The sequence below is a fragment of the Patella vulgata genome, chromosome 1 (genome assembly GCF_932274485.2).
Source record: "Patella vulgata chromosome 1, xgPatVulg1.2, whole genome shotgun sequence".
Taxonomy (NCBI): domain Eukaryota; kingdom Metazoa; phylum Mollusca; class Gastropoda; family Patellidae; genus Patella; species Patella vulgata.
This window is the reverse complement of record NC_065879.2, coordinates 9547037-9556307: the sequence shown is the minus strand read 5'-3', so window position 1 is coordinate 9556307 and position 9271 is coordinate 9547037.

The window sequence follows — 9271 nt, the reverse complement described above, 5'->3', positions numbered from 1 at the left end:
CAAGATATGAATTATGTATATTATGCATGGTATATATTATTTGAACACAGGATAATATATTACTTCAAATTCTAGAATTGTGTTGTAATCCACAGTAAAATTATTACCTAAATATTAAAGATACATTATGGGAGATTAGATAAAGAGCTGGCAATTCTCACTATAATAGTTAAAAAATAGATCATGTAAAGGGAATTTGTTGAAAATTTCAGTCAAATTGATCCACTTTGAACCGAGAATTTAGCGATTTAATTTTAGGCCTAGCTGCGATCATGATTACTAAAGTCGATACGATAAAAAACATAGTCTTGGTTATCCATTTCTTGATCGGTTGTACGTGGCAAGGAGTAGGGTCGCCTGTCCAACCTCGTGGGTTTTCTCCGGGTCCTCCGGTTTCCTCCCACTGCTAAAGACCCCTAGGCGCAAGCGAATTATAGAAATAAAATTAAACCATATGTTAGTCCCGAAATGACCTAGTTTGTGTCGAGTGGACGTTAAACCCCATTTCTCTCTCTCTCTCCATTTCTTGATTTAATCATGAATGAGCGTAGAGAAGCAGATTGGATCCTAATCCAGCAAATATCGCAGGCTAACGATAACATCAAGAGTTCATTATGGTCTGAATAAGTTAATTAATGTCTAATTAATAATTTAGATAACATTTCAGGCCTCAAGAAAGACCTGCAATAGACATATTTAGCTCTTGCATAATGTATGTTTAATGTTTGGCTTGACAACTTTTTGGTCTAATTCACATTTCAAATTATTTTTAAGGGTCTTAAAATATGTAGCCATATCTGAATACTGGTAAACATAGACAAAGGTAAAAAAGACATTTTTCCTAATTAACTTTACCTTCTCGTTAAAATTAGTTTGTTCGTTCAATAGAAGAAAAAGCATGTTTGGGATTCCTATTAAAGTTATGGAATTTACTTTAGTGAATGGTTGAACATGATTTGCAAGAGGAGGGCAGATAAAAAAATGAGCTAGCTTTTGCGGATAGATAAAAATTACATGGATTAAAACTTAATGATATTGTTTGAGGTAATTTTATTGATGTCAGAATTTAGAACCTGTACGGTACATTGTTTCTTTTCATTTTTTTTAATGTAGCTTGATTTTAGAAGCATTTATTACGTTTGTATTATCTAATTTAATTCTTGAATACTTCAGATAATTCATCGTCATATCAACCGTCTAATTTATTTGGAATTCATCATATTTGTAATAGTTTTTAAAAATTCAATATTATGGATGTTTATATTAGTTCTGGTATTTCTCGTTTCATGAATTTAAGAGAAATGTGTTTCCTTTTTAAATAATCAATATTATGGATGTTTATATTAGTTCTGGTATTCCTCGTTTCATGAATTTAAGGGAAATACTTTCACTCATAAAAATCTGATATTATGGATGTTTATATTAGTACTGGTATTCCTCGTTTCATGAATTTAAGAGAAATGCATTTAATAGGTGTGAAATTCATTTAAGATGAAGGATGTACCGTATCATAGCACACGCTTATGTCATAGATACAATGCAGGCAGAAAGCTAATAGATTTTCATTATTTGAATAAGTGTTCTTTAAAAATAAACTTGCAACCTTGTGGGTTTTCTCCGGGTCCTCCAGTTTCTTCCCACTGCTAGAGACCCCTATGGGCCATCGAATTATTGAAATAAAATTATATCATATTAGTCCTGAAATGACCTAGTTTGTGTCGACTCGAGGCTAAACAACATTTCTATCGTCTCTCTCTTGGAAATTAACTTCAACAATTATACAAAAAAAGAAACCTGTGGGTTAGATACCATCTTGACTCTGTCTTAAATTAGGATTAAGACAAGACACAGTTATATGTCATACAAGTAATGGAATGGAGTAAACATTCAAGTTATAGAATAAATATTCAAGTTATGGAATAAACATTCAAGTTATGGAATAAACATTCAAGTTATTTGTATTGCTGTGTCATGTGTTAATTGCTAAATGAGGCTTAAGTTAGCATATGAATCAATTTTTATAATATTTGGACCAATATTCTTTTTAGTCAATCTGATGAAAACATAGATCATATTTTGTTTCGTTTTTTATAGTTTCTAAATATCGTTTTACTTGTCTTCACAAGAGTTGTTATGGAAGAGTTGTTATATAACAGGCGTTATAGTTGATGTGAGAAATTAGCCAATGAAGCGGTCTGTTACGCCGAGTTCTTGGTGTGCTCTGCATGGAACGCTGATTGATTAATCAATGTCCAATGTCAAAAGCCGCTCGTATGACCCTGGTCAGATCTTCATGTAGTGTAGGCCATAGAGAGTATACAAAAACGAAACGAAATATAGATCTTTATTTTATGATCGGTAGTGGAATACCGCGTTTTATCAGTGAAATAAAAGTGTTATTCCACTGGCTAGCAGTAGTCCATGTTGTTTTTACCTAAAATGATTGTTAAATCATAAAATAAATAGAACATTTGTTGTTTTGTCGTGAATAACATATTTTATTTCATCTCTAAGCAAGAAAACGTTTATATTTTCACTCATGCTACGCATTCGTTAAAATATACGTTTTCTTGCTTCTCGATGAAATAAAATATGTTATTCACTCTAAAACGACAAATATCCTCTATGTATTTTAATCAGATGACTTTTTAGTAGAAATACTCTTTATTGGGTATATGTATATTTTTTTAAACTCTTAATGTCTGTATTTCCTGTTTATTCAGGAATGTTGAGTCTTTTTTGTATGAACTTGTCCTGAACTTGAAACCCTGGTAAATAATTTTATAATTGAGAATTATAATTTATTAAGTTGAATAACCAATGAATATCCTTTTTTTATAAAGATTTGAAATACAACGCTGTAATGGGTAGATCTATGGCATTAAATTATGGATTTATTAATAAATGAAATAGAATTAATTAATAAATGGAATTAACTCTTAAATGAAATGGAATTAATTAATATTAATTAATTTTTTTTTATATAAACTTTAATTACAAATGAATTTTTGGTTTTTATAAAGATTTGAAATACAACGCTGTAAAGAGTATGGCATTAAATTATGGATTTAGTAATAAATAAAATGAAATTTATATAATTAATTATGGATATCAATATATGTATAATTATTTCTTATAGTTAAAGATGCATTATGTAAGGTTGAGATAAAGAGCTGACCGTTCCATTCAAATTACTTTATTCGGAGTAAAGTTATCACTGTTTGAAGTTTTGACAAGATGTGGCATAGAATGTTTGAAGTTTTGACAAGATGTGACATAGAAAGTTTATTATTGTAGCAATGGTACTCGCAACTCTGTCATGATCCACCATTTTTAAATTAAATCATTAAATGGCGACCATGTTTGAATCCGTTTAAATCTCCACCATCCGATGTTCTAGAGAGTTGATTAGAAGCTTTTCATGTTAATAATTGTTTAAAGTTACAATTTCATATTTTTAAGTTATATTTTTAGAATGTATTAAAATAAAGCCCAAAAATAGATGATATCTATAAACAGTCCTACCTTGTTAAAGAATAATCCTATTAATCCTATAATTCACTATTGCCAGTTAAGAAATTGGCAAAAATATCATTTTCAACTTCAAATTCAAACGTTTGAAGATAAATTCCATGGTTGGGAATAGGAAAACAAGGGAGGTAATTGTGTTATTATTTCCGGTGTGAAGATTTTTAAGTGTGAGAAAGATAACCTATTGAGCAAAAGACCTAGAAATAATTATGTTTTGACTTTCTTAGAAAATATGAAATTGTAACTTTAAATAATAGTTTATATAACATTTGAAGCCAAAATAAAGGCCTGCAAATAGGCAGATTTAGCTCGTACATAATGCATCTTTAATGGTTATGTAGAAAATTAATAGACAAAGTTACATCTACATTGCATATTCAGAAAACTGCTTTTATGTTTTTTAATAGATAGTAATTAGTAAAATGCTTCATTAAATATTAATTAAATATATATTTGTTATTATTAAAGATGTGCTCTTAACCTGGGAATTATTGAATTTCATGAAATAGTAATTACCAGATCTCTGAGATAGAGTCCCAGATAATTTTGAGTTTTATTTCTCGTTTTATTTGTGTCATTGAATTTCATTGAATTTGTGATTATTTTGTTGTAATAGTAACAAGTATGGTCTATAAAGTATATAGACAATTAGATATATGTTAAAATATGTAAGATTTCCTAATTTTACGTTTCTCTCATCTGCAAATATAGATTCAGTGCATTGAACAAGAGATTTAAGAACCAGGGGCCTGTTTCACGAAATTTTAACTAAGATAAAATCCAAATTTTAGTAATTTGATTGGATAATATTATATTGATTTTAGTGCTTAACCAATCAAAATTGAAGTATGTACTAAAATTTGGATTTTATCTTTAGTTAAGATTTCGAGAAACAGGGCCCAGGAACGAGTTGTATACATATGGTATTCTTCTTGTTGGGGCAACAATCTTAAAATAAAAGCCTAAGGCTGACTGTTCTTCGGACAGTTGCACATTGCCTAATGGATTTTAAATTTTGATACGTCACAGTTCCAAGACGGCAGCGATGACGTCATGCTCGATTCCTGGTAAATATGATATGCTCTGGGGCAACACTTAAAATAAAAGCATAAGGCATAATTGTTCTTCGGACAGTTGCACATTGCCTAATGGATTTTAAATTTTGATACAATGTCACAGTCCCAATGGTTGCGATGACCGTCACGCTCAGTTTCTGATCCATATGATATGCTCATACTCGTTAAATATGGCATCTTCTATTTCAAATTGAAATACAGTGATTAGATATTTGTTTTATATGAATTAAATATGTGTTGCTACAACAAATTGTTCGAGAGAGATTTTAAAAACAATTTTATCTGAAGCAGTAATTCTGAAGTCTAAAAAAAATATGTAGTGTAAAATTTGAAGCTGGCATTATCAGGTGATATTCCAGTATAGCATTTATATTCTGTTAGTAAAAAAGTATATATTCTAAAGTCTAAAAAAAAAACGTAGTGTAAAATTTGAATCTGGGATTATCAGGTGATCATATATCAGTATAGAATTTATATTCTCTTAGTAAGATAGTAAATATTTGATCAGATTGAATCAGTCTAGTCTAATTACTGTATTTGGAGCATCCCAGCCAGGGAGATCTTTTGTTATCTCTTAATACATTAGCTTGGTATTTGGAGACGGCACTTCTGATGCCTTTGTCCAATCCACATTTGCACAGTATGTTTTTATCAGAGTATTAATTGGATTTGAGCACTTTAAGTATCCATCTCTGGTTCTAGTAACTGTTGTTTAAATTTTTCAGATGTAGGAATTTAATGTCATTTTTTAAATAAAATTTGTTGAAAGACATCCCAAATATATTAGGATGCCTTTTTATTGATCTTAAGTTCTGAAGTACAACAATGTGTTGTAAGCTATTATTTCATATCATCAACTAAATCGGCTTACTGCAAAAAAGCAAGAAAATTAACTGAAACTTTTCACAATTATTATCTCTGAATTGTGTTTGAATATTAAAGTTGGTTTAATTTTTTAATAAAATCATTTTTCATTTTGTTTCTTTTTAATTTTTCCTTTTAGACTCATCTTGTATCTTGCTGAGTAGTTCTTTTTACATTTTAGTTGCTATGCCAACCATTGTCTTGATGTTTTTCACAGTTTTTGATCTAGCTCCCTGAGACGTTGATCGATTCGAACTAAACTTTAGTTGGTGTGTAGATCACACATGGTACTACAACTATTGCAAGTTCATGTACAACTTTGACCAGGTCAGAGGTCAAATAGTGTGTTTTAGTCATAATAACCTGTGTTGTTCTAACAGTATCGGGGGAGGGGTTGGATGGCCGAATGGTTAGCTCCATATTCCTGAAGCAATGGCCCGAGAAATCACTCTGTAGATTAGCTTATGATACTTGCGCTTTTGGGGGAGTGTGTCTATTCTTCGTTTAATCAGGGGTCTTCCCTAAAACTTTGGACAGTGATTTAAGGTATTAAAAACGGTGAAAGTGTTGTTCGTATTAAAACAATATTGTTTTTTAATATCCACGGAGTAAAAATCATGTTGACAGTTGATAGCCTTGTTTGTCACACAATAGTTTTTCTGCAATTTTCTGCTAGGCACTGGTTAATTGGGCATAATAAAATCGTGCGTCATGACGTAACGTTATGTAAACATATTTGGTCCAATTTGGAGCTTTGTTTGGTATTGTTACGCAGTAAGCTATTGGTTGTTAATCGAACTATTGACCAGTCATAATTTAAAACAAGAATTTGCTTTGTTTACAGCAGTGAGTAGTGGGATTAGCTCTAATCAAACGAAACACTGCGAGGAGTATGGGTTAGCTCGTGCACGCTGTATCATAAGGTCTGTCATTGAGTCATCTGGCGTGGTTTCGATTCCCCGGTTGTACATGACTAGGAGTAGGGTCGCCTGTCCAACCCCATCGGTTTTCTCCGGGTCCTCCAGTTTCCTCCCACAGCTAAAGACCCCTATGTGCAAGCGAATTATTAAAATAAAATTGAACCATGTTAGTCCCAAAATGACCTGGTTTGTGTCGAGTGAACCTTAAACCCCATTTCTCTCTGTCTCTCTCCCTCTCTAACAATTTCTCAGAGTAGAGTTTTGAAATGATGGTGACCAGACTTTGATTTTTATTCTGTTGATGAAGATTATCAGTGGCTCCCTGCCCGATGTTTGAATTTCACTTTCATTTCCAAATGGCACTCCTTCTAACTTGGGTATAATTCCGATGATTTAGGGAGATGGGGGAGGGGGGTTCGTTGGAGTGGTCTAATGCATATGCTTTAGATCATAGAGTCTGTCTTTGAGTCAAGCAGCGTGAACTTACTGAAGTAGGGTCACCTGTCCAACCTCGTGGGTTTTCTCCAGGTCCTCCCACAGCTAAACACCCCCATGCAGATGAATTATTGAAATAAAATTATACCATATGTTAGTCCCAAAATGAATCGGTGTGTGTCGAGTTGAACCCCTAGTTCTCTCTCTCTTTGCAATTAAGCGGCCATATTCTCATATTCACATACGCCAGTTGCATATTTGGGTGGGGTCTAGTGATTCCCCACTTGTACGTGACAAGGAGTAGTGTCGTCTGTCCAACCTCATGAGTTTTCTTCGGGTCCTCCGGTTTCCTCCCACTGGTAAAAACCCCCACGCATAAACAAATTATTGAAATAAAACTCAACGTTAGTCCCAAAATGACCTAGTTTATGTCGAGTGGACGTTTAAGCCCCATTTCTCTCTCTATATTTGGTGTTTTATTACATCAAATATTTTTTTTACCAGGCTTAAATTAATGATTCAATGTTTTGTATGTGACTTGATATCTATGAGATCTTTGATATGTTCAAATTTATAGGACTTATATTGCCTTCATTATGGACCAAATCGATTTATATTCAATTTTAATGAAGCTTTTTATGAGGCTTTTATCTATAACATGTCTCTCCAGACTAAAACATAATATACTCTTCAAAAAAGTAGCGGATATTCAGAAACAATACAAAACTGCGGAAATGCACTGCTGTTTTTATTAGAGGTAACCAGTGTGTGTTAATAACAGGCCAATTGCCTACACGTGAACATAAACAGTTCATATGGGCGGCTTATCTGACGGCCCCATTTCACTCGCAAAGAGCCACGGCCACTTCTTGCAGCGTTGACGGTTGACGTTGATGTCGACGAACGCATCTCCCAATCAAATTAAATGTAACACACTAAAACAAAGATACGCTAAACTGTAAATCTTATGCAAAAACCGAAAGGAAAGCAAAAACCAGCGCGCAGCATTTTTTATCAACTCTTCCTTTAAAGGAGCTAAATCGCTAACATTTGGGACCTAGAAATTCACAAAATTGTTCGCAACGCATATAATACTGTAATATGAATGTATATAAACTGATTTACATTTAATAGTTTCCGTTTTTACTCCAATTTCAAATCAGTTATGTTCGGCGAAATAAGTCAGCAATCTCAATCGAGTGCAAATTTCTAGCGTCTAGTTATTCTAGTCTACATAATTCCATTTGATTTGGTGCAATGTGTCTAGCCTCGCCCCCCCCCCCCCCCCCCCGCTGTTTTTTTCAAGGACCTTTTCAGTCATTTTTTTTCCAAACTTTTAATGTCAATTGACATAAATCCGTATCAACAAGCTGGAGTTTAGGTGCAGAATTTACTCAAATTAGGTATTCTTCAATTCAACACAGGGCCTACTAAAGGTGCCTGCAAATGTTTCCATAGTTGCTATAATGGTCCAAAAATAGATAATGCCAAATGAATATAATGAAAATTTCGTTCAAATTAGAACTGTTTGTAGTTTTGACAAGATGTGTGCATTGATTGTTTATTATCGTAACCATAAGTGGCCGAACCGTTCTAATCTAGTTAAAATCTCAATCATTGATTATGGTCGTGTCATGTTAATAAATGTCTAATTAATAATTTATATAACATTTAAAGCCTAAAGAATGACCTGCAATAGACAAATTTACCTCTTGAATAATTTATCTTTAATGAACATACTCCAAATTTCTTGAGTGGTTTTAGTAATTTAAGAGTAGTTTTTGTATGGAAAAACAATTAATGATTTATTAACATGCACCATTTTGACGATGGAAGTCTTCTCTTTATCAAACCAATGAACTGTCATTCAACATATGCATCAGTAATAAGATTTCGCCCATATATTGCGGACATGTCCGACGCTATTTTCCAAACATCCTAAATTGTCCGACCAGGTTTGAAAACGCCTGCTTAAATAACGATAAGAGTTATGCCTCTTTGTTTTCGGGAAAAAATGTCCGACAAGAAGAATTTTGAAATCCCATCACTGATATGCATGTATTTATTTTAAACTTCACCTTTTTGCACAATACGGGAGCCGCAGAGGTTCAGTGAAACTTCACCTTTTTGCACAATACGGGAGCCGCAGAGGTTCAGTGAGTAAGACGGCTCGCTAACCTGGAAATCCCATGTTTGATCTCAGTGTTGGTCCAGAAAGTTCAACTGGATTTTCTGGCATGATTTCGCCTTGTCAGTAGAGCAGGGTGGAGGGTCTGGCAAGGGACAACATATAGTCGTTCGAATGGGACGGAAAAGTGGGGTCTCATGTACCTGCACATAACAGATCCCTTGACAGTTGGAAATAGATATTAGGGTAGGCCGTAGTGTCGCCGTCTAGGCAAAATTTTCCTCACAGCACTACGTATGGCTTCTGCTCACCTTCAT